At 44.1% G+C, this 16,741-nt stretch overlaps 1 long non-coding RNA gene across 1 annotated transcript; it reads left to right on the top strand.

The window, feature by feature from the left end:
* The first annotated feature begins 4,350 nt into the window (after positions 1 to 4,350).
* Positions 4,351 to 5,297, top strand: LOC310669807. Its single transcript, XR_014507407.1, has 2 exons — positions 4,351 to 4,895; positions 5,189 to 5,297. It is a non-coding gene; the product is annotated as an uncharacterized lncRNA (long non-coding RNA).
* Positions 5,298 to 16,741: the final 11,444 nt, after the last annotated feature.

Below are 16,741 nucleotides of genomic sequence, written 5' to 3'. Positions count from 1 at the left end.
TAAGACACAGGGATAGCCAAGGCTGTCAATTTCAGTTTTTCTTGTGTTCTGAGCCAGCTTGCAGGATTCTCAAAGGCAGTTGGTTGGCTGCTCTGAGAACAGAATGCTGGACTAGGTGGGCCATTGGCTTGATCCAGCAGGCTCTTCTAATATTCCCCGTTTCTCATTTTTCTTAAAATTCTTAAATTCAGCTCCCCACATTTCCACACCAGCTTTCAATCCCCCCCTTGTTTTTAGTGCTCATGGCAACTCATGGGCATTTTAGTTCAAATGTTTTCTAGCGTACACATTTTTTCCAATACTATTTTTACTAAAATAATACACTTTCTTATTTGCAGTAATGTATGTGTTCCTAGGATTGGGGTGGCTCTGTGGTCTAAACCACTGGACCTTGGGCTTGCTGATAGAAAGGTCAGTAGTTCAAATCCCCGCAATGGGGTGAGCTCCTGTTGCTCGGTCCCAGCTCCTGCCAACCTAGCAGTTCGAAAGCACGTCAAAATGCAAGTAAATAAATAGGTACTGTTCTGGCAGGAAGGTAAACAGCGTTTCTGTGCGCTGCTCTGGTTTTGCCAGATGTGGCTTAGTCATGCTGGCCACATGACCTGGAAAAACTGTCTGCGGACAAACGCCGGCTCCCTCAGCCAGTAAAGCAAGATGAACACCGCAACCCCAGAGTTGTTCATGACTAGACTTAACTGTCAGGGGTCCTTTACCTTTACCTTTATGTGTTTCTATGGATAATTATTTACTGTGGCACATGCATCATCATCATCATCAGCAGCAGCAGCAGCAGCAGCAGCATTTCATTTATTCAGGCATCCAAAACCAATTTACAATATAATAACCTATATAAAACAGTTATCTATTATGCATATAAACAGTTTAAAACAACAACACCACATGTTGTTGTTGTTGTTTAGTTGTTTAGTCATGTCCGACTCTTCATGACCCCATGGACCAGAGCACCCCAGGCACTCCTGTTTTCCACTACCTCCCGCAGTTTGGTCAAACTCATGCTGGTAGCTTCAAGAACACTGTCCAGCCATCTCGTCCTCTGTCGTCCCCTTCTCCTTGTGCCCCTTCTGTTTGTCAGGAGGTGATGGGCCCAGTGGCCATGATCTTCGTTTTTTTTGATGTTGAGCTTCATACCATATTTTGCACTCTCCTCTTTCACCCTCATTAAAAGGTTCTTTAATTCCTCCTCACTTTCTGCCATCAAGGTGGTGTCATCTGCATATCTGAGGTTGTTGATATTTCTTCCGGCAATCTTAATTCCAGTTGGGGATTCATCCAGCCCAGCCTTTTGCATGATGAATTCTGCATATAAGTTAAATAAGCAGGGAGACAATATACAGACTTGTCGTACTCCTTTCCCAATTTTGAACCAATCAGTTGTTCCATATCCAGTTCTAACTGTAGCTTCTTGTCCCACATAGAGATTTCTCAGGAGACAGATGAGGTGATCAGGCACTCCCATTTCTTTAAGAACTTGCCATAGTTTGCTGTGATCGACACAGTCAAAGGCTTTTGCATAGTCAATGAAGCATAAGTAGATATCTTTCTGGACTCTCTAGCTTTCTCCATAATCCAGCACATGTTTGCAATTTGGTCTCTGGTTCCTCTGCCCCTTCGAAATCCAGCTTGCACTTCTGGGAGTTCCCGGTCCACATACATAAGATCAATTCAAATCCAAGACAGCTTCCAACTGGGAGAAAGATTTCAGAAGATCTGTTGAAAGAGGAACATGGAATGTATGAATCTGCTGGAGCACTGCACCGTAAAATTCAAAGAACTGCAAAATTCAAAAGAGGTCTGTGTTTCTGTTTCAGAATGTGCTAATTAGGGTTGTTTTAAATGCAAGATGAATCAAATTTCTCCCTCATCCCTTGGAAGGTTTCAACCTTGCTAGTCTGCCTGCCTACACAGCTCCTCTTCCACCAGAGTTCACCTGTGGAATCTGCTTTCCTACTATATTAAGATCAACGCTTCTTGGGTTTTCACTACTAGATAAAGCTTGACTCCTGATTCCAGCTGAAGGACCACCCAGCTTTGACAATATGGCATGGAAGGCTTGAAGAAAACCAGGAAAAGTCCTGTTGGGTGCCAGTCAATGATACCAGCAAAGGATCTGAATGGCTTTCAAAGAAGATTGGATGAACTCATGGTGGATTCGGCTATCAGTGGCTGCTAATCCAGATAGTTATGCTCCATCTCCACCTTTGGAGGCAGTATGCTTCAGAATACCAGCTGCTGGGAATCCCACGTGGGGAGAGGGCTGTTGTGTTCAGGTCCTGCTTGCAGGCTTCCCATGGGCATCTGTGTGGCCACTGTGAGAGCACAATGCTGGATTAGATGAGCCACTTGCCTGATTGAGCAGGACTCGTCTGTTGTTCTGATGTTTTAGCTGGTATATTTTAACTTCGGTATATTTTTTTTCAAAAAAGGATTGCAAGAATCCTCATGTGGGCACTTCCGGGATGTATTGCTGTGCTACAACAGCACTTCCACAACATTTATCCATGTTCTGGTAATCCCCTTGTCCCTTAGAGACCTTGAGCAAGCAAAATCTAAGGAACAAGAGCCAGCACATTCTTCACAGCAGGGAGTTTAAATGAGAATTTGGTGCTGGGTTAGCGTCTCCTCTTAGCTACATGAATCAGCCTTTGTCATTTAAGCTCTTCAGATGCTCAGCCTGTGAGAGGGAGGCTGCAATCCTGCTTACTTGGAAGCCTCACCCGAATCTGAGGGGCATTTAAGCAATACTCAGGCATTATTCACACATAGTGTGCTACCGAAACTGATTTGGAGTGGGACTGTGCTTCTAACCTCCCCTCTTACATCATGGCTCCTTTACAGAATCACAGAATCCTAGAACTGTAGAGTTGGAAGGGGACCCCCAAGGGTCATCTAGTCCAACCCCCTGCAATGCAGGAATCACAAGTAAAGAATCCCTGACAGATGGCCATCCAACCTCTGTTAAAAAGAATTTCAATGAAGGAGAGTCCCCCACCTTCTGAGAGAGTCCACTCCACTGTCAAACAACTCTTACTATCAAAAAGTTCTTCCTAATGTTTGGTTGGAATCTCGTTTCCTATAGTTTGAGTCCATTGAGTTGTTTAGAGTGTGGTGCTGATGATGCCAAGGCTGCAGGTTCAATCCCTGAATGGGGCAGCTGTATATTCCTGCATTGCAGGAAGTTGTACTAGATGATCCTCAGAGTCCCTTACAATTCTACAGTGGTATGATCCTATGATCCAGGTCCTTCCCTCTGGAGAAGCAGAAAGCAAGTTTGCTCCATCATCCGGACCTTGTGACAGCCCTTTCAGTTTTCTGTTCTCCATATTAAACATACCCAGGTCCCTTAACTGTTCCTTATAAGGCTTGGTTTCCAGACTGTTTGTCAACTTGGTTCTCCTCCAAGGTTCCTGGAACTGGACATAGTACTCCAGGTGGGGTATGACCAAGACAGAATAGATTGGTACTGTTACTTTCCTTGATCTGGACACTACCCTCCAGAGCAGGAGAAAACAAGCTCACTTCATCTTCCATATGACAGCTCTTGAGATATTTGATGCCTACCATATCTCCTCTGTCTCCTCTTTTCCAGGCTAAACATACCCACTATATGCAGATCAACATGAGAAACTGACTTAAGGGGGAGTGGAATCCCACTTAGGCTGTACAAATAACCCTGGATTTTAATTACTGTATTTTTCGCTCTATAGGACGCACTTTATCCTCTCCAAAATTAAGGGGAAATGTGTGTGCATCCTATGGAGTGAATTCAGGCTCCTTGGCTTCAGCGATAGCAATGTGAAGCCTCCGAAGCGCAGAGGGAGCGCTTCCAGTCCCACCAGGAGATTCTGGACACTGAACCTGATGCCTTCTGCATGCTAAGCAGTTGTTCTACCACTGAGCTATGGCCCTAGCTCACAATATTGTTGTCAGGATAAAATGGAGAAGGTGGAGGCTGAAATGTGTATGCTCTGTGGAGGAAAGTTGGGATAGAAGTATAAGAAGGAATAAAGTATGTAAACTAGCCTATAAGTGAATAAGCTACAGTATATTTTTAACTTACTCTCCTAATAATTTGTATATAAATTATAAAAGTGGTATATAAATTTTGTTAAATAAAAAAGAGGAAATGTTCAGACTTTCAAACAGTGTGTTATGCCTGAGCCTTCATTGCTGAAACTCCCAACAGCATTTTCATGCTCACAAACACCTGATGAAGGAACCATTGTGACATATCCCATTCAAGGAGATATAAGGGGCAACAGGCTGTCAACAGTGGCAGTAGTTGGGAGCCACAGGAAGTATTTTCGTAGTGCCTGAGGAATTAATCCCTTCTTTAACGTTCTTAATTGCTGGATCGATTTAACAGGACTGGAGCTAACATTTGCTTGGATTTGGCACCATTGGTAGAGAACTGCCTGCTGCGTCCTCCGCTTTGAAGTCACCCTGGTCTTTGGACCTCCAGCACCTTCTTCAGCATGTCCAACCCATCTAAGAGGCGTCTGATACTGGTGTTCCACTGGGTTAGGAAGAAGCCCCTGACAGAGAAGCCGGGCTCTACCATCTCGGCCAGACCTTCTGCCTCTGCACCGGCTTGCAACACTCCTCACATTTCACCCTACTTCACAAGGAGCAAGACAAAACCTGCTCCGCTCAGGAGGTCCAGCAGGTGCAAGGTGCTGCGATTGCCGAATCTCACCGACCCCAAGGTTTTAAGATCGGTCATTGGCAGCGTTGGCCGGAAGAGAGCCCGCAGGCGTGGCAAGCAAAAGATGCCCACGAGCATTTAAGATATGAAAAGCTACTGGATTTAATCAGGAAGTTATGAGACATGCACTGATTGGAAGTGAAGCTGTATATCGGCCCTGAACCTTCTGCAGGTGCAGATTAAGTAGGCTTGCTTTTAAATGCCATCTGAATCAAGTTTCTCCTCCATCCCTATTGGTAGCTATGTGGAGGGTTGCTATCACTTCTTCCTCCCTCCCTCTCCACTCCAGTGTATCTTTTAACATGAGCCAAAGAAGCAGGCAAAAGGCAAATGCTTTCCTCTCAGCTCTGTTCCCACTGGAGTCCACTGGTCTCCTCCTTCTGTCACAGGCTCATCACCCTGATCTCTCCCAGGTACCAGATGCTTTGCAGCCAGAAGTTTAGTGATCCTTCCACTTAGTTCCAGATTTGGCAAGTAGGCCACATATGCCTTCCAGATCTCGAGAAGAGGCCTGCCATCTTCCACGCTTTGATGCTGAGTGTCACGGAGGTGTTCCATAAAGGCTTCCCTTTTACGGATTAGAAAAAAATACAAATATACAGAAAAAGGAAAATACATGTAACCAATAAAAAATTAGAAAACATTTTACCTCTTCTGATATTTACAATTATTTGCACCTCTACAAAACAATATTCACAATAAAGAAAAGAAATGAAAGGTAAAATATAAAATAAAAGAATAAGAAGAAGATAAAGAAAATGAAGAAATAAGATCAAGAATGAGAATTTTAAAAGTAGATAAGTATTCACTATACACAGCGATTTCCAACCTATATTTATGTTCAATTATGTATTTTCATCATATCCTTATCTATCTTAATTAAAATATTTTTAAAAGACTTCCACCATTTGCCTGACACATTTTTGGTAGTCCATTTGCGTGTTGAGGTCCCCAAGCCACCCCTCAAAATAATTCACAAATCACACGTAATTTTTGTTTAAGGTTTTTGGCATAATCTTGGCCACAACTTTATTAAAATACATAATCTGTGAGTGGTTGCTTACGCATTGGTTATGACTATCTGTCCCCCCGCCTGGGACAGAACTGACTTTCTGAACTCCCTCGGAAGCCAGTGAAGGGAAAACAATGTTGGGGATCAGTTGAGCTGAGCGACAGTCCCTCACCATTCACCCAACCAGCTCCCCAAGGCTTGCCAGCCCTGGTCCCATTTCAGGGATTGGACGAAATTGTGGCAAGCCCCAGGATTCCTTTAACGGAATTCCCTTCCACACCACCATTGGAAAACACAGCCTATCCTGACCACTCCTCCACCAATTTTTATAACCAATGCCTAACCACCACACGAGCTCTTACACTCGCCACCAAACCACTCACAACCCCAATCAAGTACCCAATTTTGCAGCCACCGCATCCAGCCAAACATCATTCCAAAAATTGGAGAGGTGCACTCCATCTGCACGGTAAAGGGCCTCAGCCTTAAAATTAATGTCTGGGTGCGAAATCACCAAACCACACAGCTCCAATACCTTCCCGCAAACAGCAGAGTTTATGTGCTTCCTGGCCCTCTCAGCTGCCTCTGGGCAGGAAATGCCATGCCAGGTTTGCCTCTGCAGCAGGTGAGACCAAATTATTCTCACTGAAGGTAGTAAGGCTGCCAATTCTTCCAAATCCCTTTGGATTGTGGTGCACAACGCAAGACAATCAGTAGTTGCCGCATCATTTCCCCCCAGCTGCACCACTATAGCCACAAGCTCGGGGGGCAGCGGGAAGGTGGTGCGCAGCCTTTGCACTGCTCCCCGACCTGGTCTTTGAGGCTGGCAGTGGGGGAAAGCAGCACTCCCCCCCCCGCCAGCCCCACAAACTCGTGGGGCAGCGGGAACGCGGCGCGCAGCCTTTGTGCTGATCCCCAACCTTGTCTTGGAGGCTGGTGGTGGGGGAAAGCAGTGCTTCCACCCCCCCCGCCAGCCCCAAAGAGCATGTCGAAAGGAACCCAAAGCCTCCGGAGCCCAGCGGGAACTCCCGTTGCACTCCTGAGGCTTCAGGTTGCCTTCACTGAAGCCTGGAGAGTGAGAGGGGTCAGTGCGCAGCGACCCCTCTCACTCTCCAGGCTTCCAAGGTAACCGCCTGAAGCCTCCAGAGCGCAGTGGGAACTCCTGCTGCGCTCCGGCGGCTTCGGGTGAACGCACCTTGAACGCACAGAACGCACCTTGTTTTAGAGGGGGAGAACAAGGGGGGGGGGAAATCTCCCCCTCTCTGCGCAGCGCCCCTTCAGTGAAGCGGTAGGAGAAATGGAAGGGGCTCCGTTTCTCCTGCCGCTTCGCTGAAGGGGCGCTGAGCAGAGAGGGGGAGAATTTTTTTCCCTTGTTCTCCCCCTCTAAAACAAGGTGCGTCCTACGGTCGGGTGTGTCCTATAGAGCAAAAAAATACGGTATTTCATAGAACGGAAGAGTTGGAAGGTACTCCAAGGGCCATCTAGCCCAACCCCAGGCAATGCAGGAATCACAGCTAGATTTCCCTAGATTTAGTGAATTCTTATACCACCCTTTACGACACATACTTCCAGAGCATCCCACACAGAAAAGAAGCAAAAACAGTAAATACTTATTAAAATAATGCCAACACAACAGTAGATTTAAAAACAGCACCATAGCAAAATAAAAGAACGAGTTGAATAGCATCAAGCATTCCCCCTTTCCCTATTTTTCTTCTTCACTCGCTAATAAATTGTTCCCGGGTTCATGATGTAGAAATTGTCATTAAGAGAACAGTTCCAGGTGGACACATGGTTGTCATTTCCCTGCTGGCTCAGTTGGTTCCCAGAAATGCTTTTTCCACTTCGGACTATCTCCATCTACCTCTCTGTCTTCCTGTCTCACAATGGTCCGGCTGGTTTCCATCCACATGGATTAGGAGCTGTGTTCCCCCCCCCCCCCGTTCTTTCCATTTGTTTTTAAATAAAAGACTTCTGAGCAGTTGGGGGGAGATGGCAAGGGAAGGGCTGCATTTTGCAACTGGTGAGGAAGCTTGGCTCCTCTTTGGGAAAGTTTCATCCACACAGGGCTTAGTTTGAGGGTCATTTTTTGTGTAGTTTGCAGTCCATTCACCGTGCCCCCCCCCAGCCTAACCTCTCTCCTTCACAAGGTTCTTGTGAGGATAAAATGGAGAGAACTATTTTTGCCACCTGTAGAGAAAAGGTGAGATATAAATAGAATAATAAATACAAATGCACCCCACATGAGAACTGCTTTATATCCTCCTTGAGGGTTTCTCTCTGTCTGGAATGTGTCCTTGAACTCTGAAGATCCCTCTTGCTTGCCAGTATTTGAAATACTGAACTTCAAATTGTTGTAGCCTGCCCTGGGATCAGCTTTTGAAGGACAGGTGATAAATCTACAACAACGATGATGTTTACATTCACTGTTCCACCCACTTTTGCTTCTGGCCCCACCCACTGGTGGCATGTGGCTCCCAGAAGGTTTCCCAGAAGGGAATGTGACCTCTATTCTGAAGAAGCTTTCCCACTCCTGATGCAGAGCATAGTTTAACGATGGAACTTGTTTCCAAAAGATGTAGCGAAGGCTTCGTACTTGGATGGCTATTGTCATGGACTTGTTGGATGCAGAGGAGTGGTGGTAGGACTGGTGGTGGGATGACAATGAGTGGTCAGAGGGAGAACAGGGAGAAGACTGAAGAGGCAGGAGGGCTTAGTGAGCTGGGAGAGTCTGTGGCAGCGAGAAGTGTAGTTAAACAATGGCACTCGCTCCCACAGGTCACCAATTTACATGGCTTTAACAGAGAGTTATCCTTCATAAAGGAGATGGTTATCAATGGCGACTAGCCATGATGGCTGTGCTCTATCTCAACAGCTGAAGGTAGTAATGCTTCTGAGTACCACTTTCTGGAAACTGCAGGAGGGGAGAGTGCTGCTTATGGGTTTTCCACAAGCATCCGGTGGGAACAGGATGCTGGACAAGATGGGCCATTGGCACTTCTTAATAATTAAAATCAACAGTTTTAAGTATTGTAGGACTGGTATAATATTTCAATCTTTCTTTCTTTCTTTATCTATCTATCAGCTGATAGATCTCTTTTCAACTGCAGAAGTCTTTCCCTCTTCCCTCGCCCCCTCAATGTCTTGTTCTTCCTGGGCATATTCTTAAGAACAAAAATACATAACAGGCAGGTTTTATTTATTTTTTAAGCTGTGGTTTCCAATCATAAGTTGGATTTTCCTCTGACAGGCCCCCTGGGGAGCTAATGAGCAGCCATAAAACTCCTTCCAGAAATATAGGCTCCATGTGTAATATGGTCACCTTGAGGAAAAGAACACTGGCTTACATCTTGGATTTTTATTTATTATTATTTTTGCCTCTGTCCGCAGCTTGCACAGTAATGATCATATAGCTTGCAGACTTCTAAAAACAGGACATCAACAGCTAACCACAATGCTTTAGAAAGCATTAGATGGTATACAAGAACTGAGGTGTACACGATCCTGGTGCTATTTTTAAGCCAGGGAATGGATTTTGCATGCCATGGAGCAGATTTAATAAACAGTGCTGTGCCAATTTATAAGGAGAGTCAGCTGAAGCCAGGAAACCAGGTTATCCCACAAGAGCTGAAAGGGATAGCAAAGCACTCAGGTGAATGCATGGTTTAGATAAACAGGGATCAAAATATCCAATGAATAGACCCAAAATGTCCCTTCACAACTGAAAGCCTGAAGCCAAAGAACTGGCTACTCACTGAACAATTCAAACTAAAGAAAGCCAACTTCAGGTACCCCTATTCCAAACTCAGTTCAAGAGGAATTGGGAAGAATTTGATTTACACCACCTTTTTTTGGGGGGGGGGGGTTAAGTTCCTCTGGGTTAGTAGGTCATGTGACTAAGTGGAAAGATGTGTGGAATAGGCATCAGTTTCTGTCCTGCTCCTCCTATGCTACCCTACAAATCCAGAATACCCTTTTTGGGAGACTTATGCCAATATAGGTTCTGCCATTGTAAGTTCTTCTGGCTGAGCCCTGTCTGGGTGAGGGACATATGTCAGCATATCTTAGACTCAGCTACAGTGAGGGACTTAATGCCAACTTAGGCACATCTTAGCTGGGCAAGCCAAAGACTATCAAATCCAAACTGTCCCATTCTGTCAAATCCTTGGTTTGGATTGCACTGTTAGTCTCTTTGCATCTATAAGTGCCAGTGATTTTTTTTTAATGGGGGGAGAATCTAATCCATCAAATTGACCAGAACTGTGTGGTGTGGCCAGAATATGGGGATACTAAGTTAACAACGCAATATGAGAACTCTCTCCCGTGTCCCAGAAACTTTTCTCAATCTCCCACCTGCCCAGACAAGGGTTTAATTGCTGTCAAACTGACAACTTTCAGTTCCCCCACAGAAGCTGGACTGTGAACTGCTCTGTTCCCTGAGCAATGAAATGTTCTGTGGCATCACACCAGTTCTCTGTCAGTCAGTATCAAAGGCTTTACCATCACAAATGCAGTGCATGCAACGAAAGACATATATAAGCAGCACTGAAAATACCTTCAGGGAGGAACCAAAAGTTCAGCAATAGCCTTGGAGTAACACAGGGGCTGATGGAGATCCAGTCAACAGGCTCACCCATACTTCTGCTTGTCCTTTGCACGGGTCCAAGAGGTTTTCCACTTGTCCTGTGGTTTCTAGGCATGAGTCTGAGTAGTTTTGCTACTTTCTCTGGGAAATTGCACTGTTTACCACTGAATCAGAGCAAATGTCCACTTGCAGAAAAAAAGATTGTTTGTTCCAGTTCAGCAGTAAACAGCAGGTTGGGCAAGCAGGAATGTGGATAAGCCCAAAACCTTTTTCAAAGGATACTTCATTATGTCTAAGAGTGTGGTTTGAAGGCATATGGGGCTACTACCTTGCTTGAAAGCAGGTCTGGGTCTGGTCAGTGCCTGGATAGGTAACTATATGGGAACCACAGTGGAAGACAAGCAGGATATAAACGTAAGAAAATAAAGACAATATAGCCCATAGTCAAGTGTTGTTGTTATTTATTAATTTATATACCTTTTATATGCAAAAACAGTTTCTAAGCCGTCATCATCTAAGTGTGCACTTCACTGGCAGGGGCGAAGTGAACTCGTGGGTTTAGAGGCCTCTATTATATATTTTTTGGCAGAGTACCTTAGAAAGTGCTCTTGCAAAATCAGTGAAATGTTCCCTAGGATTTCACTCTCAAGGTTATTTTCATCAACCTTGCTTGCTTTTCCATCAGCCCATCAGTGAGTCTTTTGCTTTTTGAGTGTTGTTCTTTCCAGGCCAATCAAGGATCTGCAGAAAGGTTTTTCTTCCCCGTAATCAATCCATCAGTCATGTCTGGCTTGTCACGTCTAAAAAACGATAGAAACTTCAACAAGTGCTTAATATTCCCCATTGAGAAGCCTTAGCACCCTGAAGTTGGTATGATTAACATTACTCCACCATCAACAGGAAGAGTATTAAAGCTTTGCTTTATAAACTAGGAAAAATCCAACAGTAAATGGTGTTGAGGGGGGGGGGAGGGAGAAGAAAAAGGAGAGACAGAGATAATGTATATGTAAAATATTCACTGCATTATTGCTTTATATATGCATCGTGCAGTAGATGAGGAATCTTAAAAGTGAGAATGCTGTTGATAAATCTAGCATGGTTATTTGACATTTAATTTATTTACTTAAATAATTCCTACCTTGCCTTTCAAATAAATTTTCCAAAGCATGTTAACATCTCCCCCAAAAAACCCAAGCAAATGCAATATAAAATTGCATTGAGAAATTAAAAGCATAAGGCTTATAAAAAGCTGATAAAAACAGCAGATTAAAAAGAACCAGCCCAGTCATAAAATACCTTCTGGAATAAAAACATCTTTAAAATGCCATATATGAATGGGAAGAGAGAAGGAGGAGAGAGAATTCTATAAACTTAGTGGCAGCACTGAAAAGACCCTGAACTTAGTAACCAGCAATTGGCTTTCAGCTAACGTTGAGCCTCTGATGCCCATCTAAGGCTCAGACAGATTCATATGGGTGACAACAGTCCCTAAAATAATAAATAAAAGTTTTCCCCACAGAGCAACAACTCCCAGAAACCTCAACAAATTACAGTTCCTAGGATTCTTGTGTGTGAGATGTGCTTTAAATGTGCTTCACATGCACGGTGTGATTGCAGCCGGTGCTCCTGGTCACTTCAATGCAAGCTTTGTGTTCGTTACCCCTCCAAATGTGTGGCTGGTGGCTGAGGGACTTCAGCAAAGGAATCTTCCAGTTCATTGAAGCTAATCAACAACTGATGTGCTTCTTCCCCTCACCCAAAGTCCTTGCTGCCATCTGTTTCATCCATATTCATAAATCTGATAGCTTCACACTCTCCAAAATTGAATTGCCGAGTCTCGCAACCTTAGCCAGATAGGGCGTGTTGTACTGTTTGATTTTAACAAGGCTGATAAGACACATCGTGCATTCTGCTAGCACTCAGTCTCCTTTTGATTTCAAATAATTTAAATGCTTGCCTTTTGACAACCTATCTCATCCTGGGGTGATAATTAAAATGCAGTTTTCTTATTGTGTTTCATGGAGCCCTGAGAGGGCAAAATGCAATCAAGCTTTCACACCATAGAAATCCAGGAAAAGCATTGGTGATCTCGTTTTCTGATATCTTTTGGCAATGGAATTGATTTTTAAAAAACAAGCATTGTGCATAATGGACTCAAACAAAACTGGGACAGGAATAACATCACTGGGTTCTTTAAAACTAACCCCAACCCCCGCTGCCACTTTTACAGTTTGTGATTATAAGATGTTGTTGTTTAGTCGTTTAGTCGTGTCCGACTCTTCCTGACCCCATGGACCAGAGCACGCCAGGCACTCCTGTGTTCCACTGCCTCCCGCAGTTTGGTCAAACTCATGCTGGTAGCTTCAAGAACACTGCCCTACCATCTCGTCCTCTGTTGTCCCCTTCTCCTTGTGCCCTCAATCTTTCCCAACATCAGGGTCTTTTCCAGGGAGTCTTCTCTTCTCATGAGGTGGCCAAAGTATTGGAGCCTAAGTTTCAGGATCTGTCCTTCCAGTGAGCACCCAGGGCTGATCTCCCCAAGAATGGAGAGGTTTGATCTTCTTGCAGTCCATGGGACTCTCAAGAGTCTCCTCCAGCACCATAATTCAAAAGCATCCATTCTTTGGCGATCAGCCTTCTTTATGGTCCAGCTCTCACTTCCATACATCACTACTGGGAAAACCATGGCTTTAACTATATCGACCTTTGGTGGCAAGGTGATGTCTCTGTTTTTTAAGATGCTGTCTAGGTTTGTCATTGCTTTTCTCCCAAGAAGCAGGTGATACTCAGCTGAAATTGCCAAAAAAGGCTTTTGAGTTGAATGTCCCCTTTAAGATTTCCCCAGTAAATACAAATTCTAAACATGTGGCTGTCATATTGGAATCATTTTGAGTGCAGCCTAAGGGTTAATTCAGTTTGTGTTAAATTTAACTACTCAATAGGGGGGCGGGGCAGGTAGAGGAATTGCTTGGCAACCAGGCTGTGTGGCTTGATGTTTGCTGGGGTAGCATGTGCTCTGATTTGCTGATTAGTTCTGAGGGAGCTTTTCTTCTTAAAATCCTTAAATAAGAGACACGGGGGAATGACGAATGGACTTCAATGTCTGTACACTAATGCACAAAGCATGGGAAATAAACAAGATGAGCTTGAGCTCTTGGTACAGCAAACTAAATATGACATAATAGGCATCACTGAAACCTGGTGGGATAAGTCCCACGATTGGAATGTAAAAATGGAGGGATACAATCTATTTCAGAGAAACAGACCAGACAAGAAAGGAGGAGGAGTGGCGTTATATGTCAGGGATGTGTATACCTGTGAAGAGATCCAAGATTTAGAACCTCAAAGCCAAAGTGAGAGCATTTGGGTCAAAATTAAGGGAGAGAAGAATAATAGTGACCTCATTGTGGGAGTTTACTATAGATCCCCAAGCCAAACGGAGGACATAGATGATGCCTTCCTGGAACAGATGGCCAAGCATGCAAAAGGAAGGGAGATAGTAGTAATGGGGGACTTCAATTACCCAGATATTTGTTGGATGTCAAACTCAGCCAAGAGCATAAGGTCAAACAGATTCCTCACTGGCCTTGCAGACAACTTCATTGTCCAGAAAGTGGGAGAAGCAACAAGAGGAACAGCCATTTTAGATCTGGTCCTAACCAATGTCGATGACCTGGTTAATGGGGTAGAAGTGGAAGGATCATTAGGCGCAAGTGATCATGCTCTTCTGAAGTTTACTATACAGCGGAAAGGAGCAGCCAAACATACTAGGACTCAATTTCTTGACTTTAAGAAAGCCGACTTCATAAAACTTAGGGAAGTGCTGGGTGAGATCCCATGGACAGTAATACTAAAAGGAAAGGGAGTTCATGATGGCTGGGAGTTTGTTAAGAGGGAGATAGTAAAAGCACAACTTCAGGCAATACCAATGAGACGGAAACATGGAAGGTGCCTAAAGAAGCCAGGGTGGCTATCTAAAGAACTTTTAACTGAGTTAAGATTAAAAAAGGATGTGTACAAAAAATGGAAAAGGGGGGAAACCACCAAAGAGGAATTCAAACAAATAGCCAGCACGTGTAGACACAAAGTCAGAAAAGCTAAAGCACAGAATGAACTCAGGCTTGCTAGAGAGGTTAAAAGCAACAAAAAAGGCTTCTATGGGTATGTTCGTAGCAAAAGGAAGAACAAAGAAACAGTGGGGTCACTCAGAGGAGAAGATGGTGAAATGCAAACAGGGGACACAGAAAGGGCTGAACTCCTCAATGCCTTCTTTGCCTCAGTCTTCTCCGATAAAGAAAACAATGCCCGACCTGAAGAATTTGGAGGAAATGATTCAGCAGAGGAAACACAGCCCAGAATAACTAAGGAGATAGTACAAGAATACTTGGCTAGTTTAGATGTATTCAAGTCTCCAGGGCCAGATGAACTGCATCCAAGAGTATTAAAAGAACTGGCAGATGTGATCTCAGAACCACTGGCAGCCATCTTTGAGAATTCCTGGAGAACAGGCGAAGTCCCGGCAGACTGGAGGAGGGCAAATGTTGTCCCTATTTTCAAAAAGGGGAAAAGAGAGGACCCAAATAATTACCGCCCAGTCAGTCTAACATCAATACCAGGGAAGATTCTGGAGCAGATCATTAAGCGAACAATCTGTGAGCACCTAGAAAGGAATGCTGTGATCACCAATAGTCAGCATGGATTTCTGAAAAATAAGTCATGTCAGACTAACCTGATCTCATTTTTTGACAGAATTACAAGCCTGGTAGATGAAGGGAACGCAGTGGATGTAGTCTACCTTGATTTCAGCAAGGCATTTGACAAGGTGCCCCATGATGTTCTTGTAAAGAAGCTGGTAAAATGCGGTCTTGACTATGCTACCACTCAGTGGATTTGTAACTGGCTGACTGACCGGACCCAAAGGGTGCTCATCAATGGTTCCTCTTCATCCTGGAGAAGAGTGACTAGTGGGGTGCCACAGGGTTCTGTTTTGGGCCCGGTCTTATTCAACATCTTTATCAACGACTTGGATGATGGACTCAAGGGCATCCTGATCAAATTTGCAGATGACACCAAACTGGGAGGGGTGGCTAACACCCCAGAGGACAGGATCACACTTCAAAACGACCTTGACAGATTAGAGAACTGGGCCAAAACAAACCAGATGAATTTTAACAGGGAGAAATGTAAAGTATTGCACTTGGGCAAAAAAAATGAGAGGCACAAATACAAGATGGGTGACACCTGGCTTGAGAGCAGTACATGTGAAAAGGATCTAGGAGTCTTGGTTGACCACAAACTTAACATGAGCCAACAGTGTGACGCGGCAGCTAAAAAAGCCAATGCAATTCTGGGCTGCATCAATAGGAGTATAGCATCTAGATCAAGGGAAGTTATAGTGCCACTGTATTCTGCTCTGGTCAGACCTCACCTGGAGTACTGTGTCCAGTTCTGGGCACCACAGTTCAAGAAGGACACTGACAAACTAGAACGTGTCCAGAGGAGGGCAACCAAAATGGTCAAAGGCCTGGAAACAATGCCTTATGAGGATCGGCTGAGGGAGCTGGGCATGTTTAGCCTGGAGAAGAGGAGGTTAAGGGGTGATATGATAGCTATGTTCAAATATATAAAAGGATGTCACATAGAGGAGGGAGAAAGGTTGTTTTCTGCTGCTCCAGAGAAGCGGACACGGAGCAATGGATCCAAACTACAAGAAAGAAGATTCCACCTAAACATTAGGAAGAACTTCCTGACAGTAAGAGCTGTTCGACAGTGGAATTTGCTGCCAAGGAGTGTGGTGGAGTCTCCTTCTTTGGAGGTCTTTAAGCAGAGGCTTGACAACCATATGTCAGGAGTGCTCTGATGGTGTTTCCTGCTTGGCAGGGGGTTGGACTCGATGACCCTTGTGGTCTCTTCCAACTCTATGATTCTATGATTCTATGATTCTTCTGTATGTTTGGTTGAATATCTCCCTACTGTGTACAAGGCCTGAAGTATGAAAGACAAAGCCTCTCTATTCCTTTCGTTTTTATATATAATTTTATTTTTTATTTTTACAAAGTAATAATAATAAATAAATAAAAATAAAAATGTGCACCCCACCCCCAAGACCATTCCATTGCAACTATCCAACCACCCAAAATTTCAACACCTCTTGTGATGGTTTGACCCCTTTCCATTTTAACAGTACAAATTCTACAAACACCTTCCATATCGCCTCAAAATCGTTTCTCCTGCATATACCCCATCTTACCTTAATAGCATATGTTAATTTATCATTAATATCCCACACCTCTTTATTCCAATCTCTCTGTTCCTTTCTCCTCAAATAATAGAATGTTTCATTCCATTTCTGCAGTAAAGTATTGCCAGCATTCCTTTTCTTTCTGGACTCTGTCTGCATTTTTTAAGTGCTAACACTGAA

This window comes from Podarcis tiliguerta, assembly GCF_965153285.1.
Source record: "Podarcis tiliguerta genome assembly, chromosome: Z".
In the NCBI taxonomy this organism is placed as follows: Eukaryota; Metazoa; Chordata; class Lepidosauria; order Squamata; family Lacertidae; genus Podarcis; species Podarcis tiliguerta.
The sequence above is the reverse complement of the archived record's forward strand: the minus strand, read 5'-3'. Positions and strand labels throughout refer to the sequence as shown.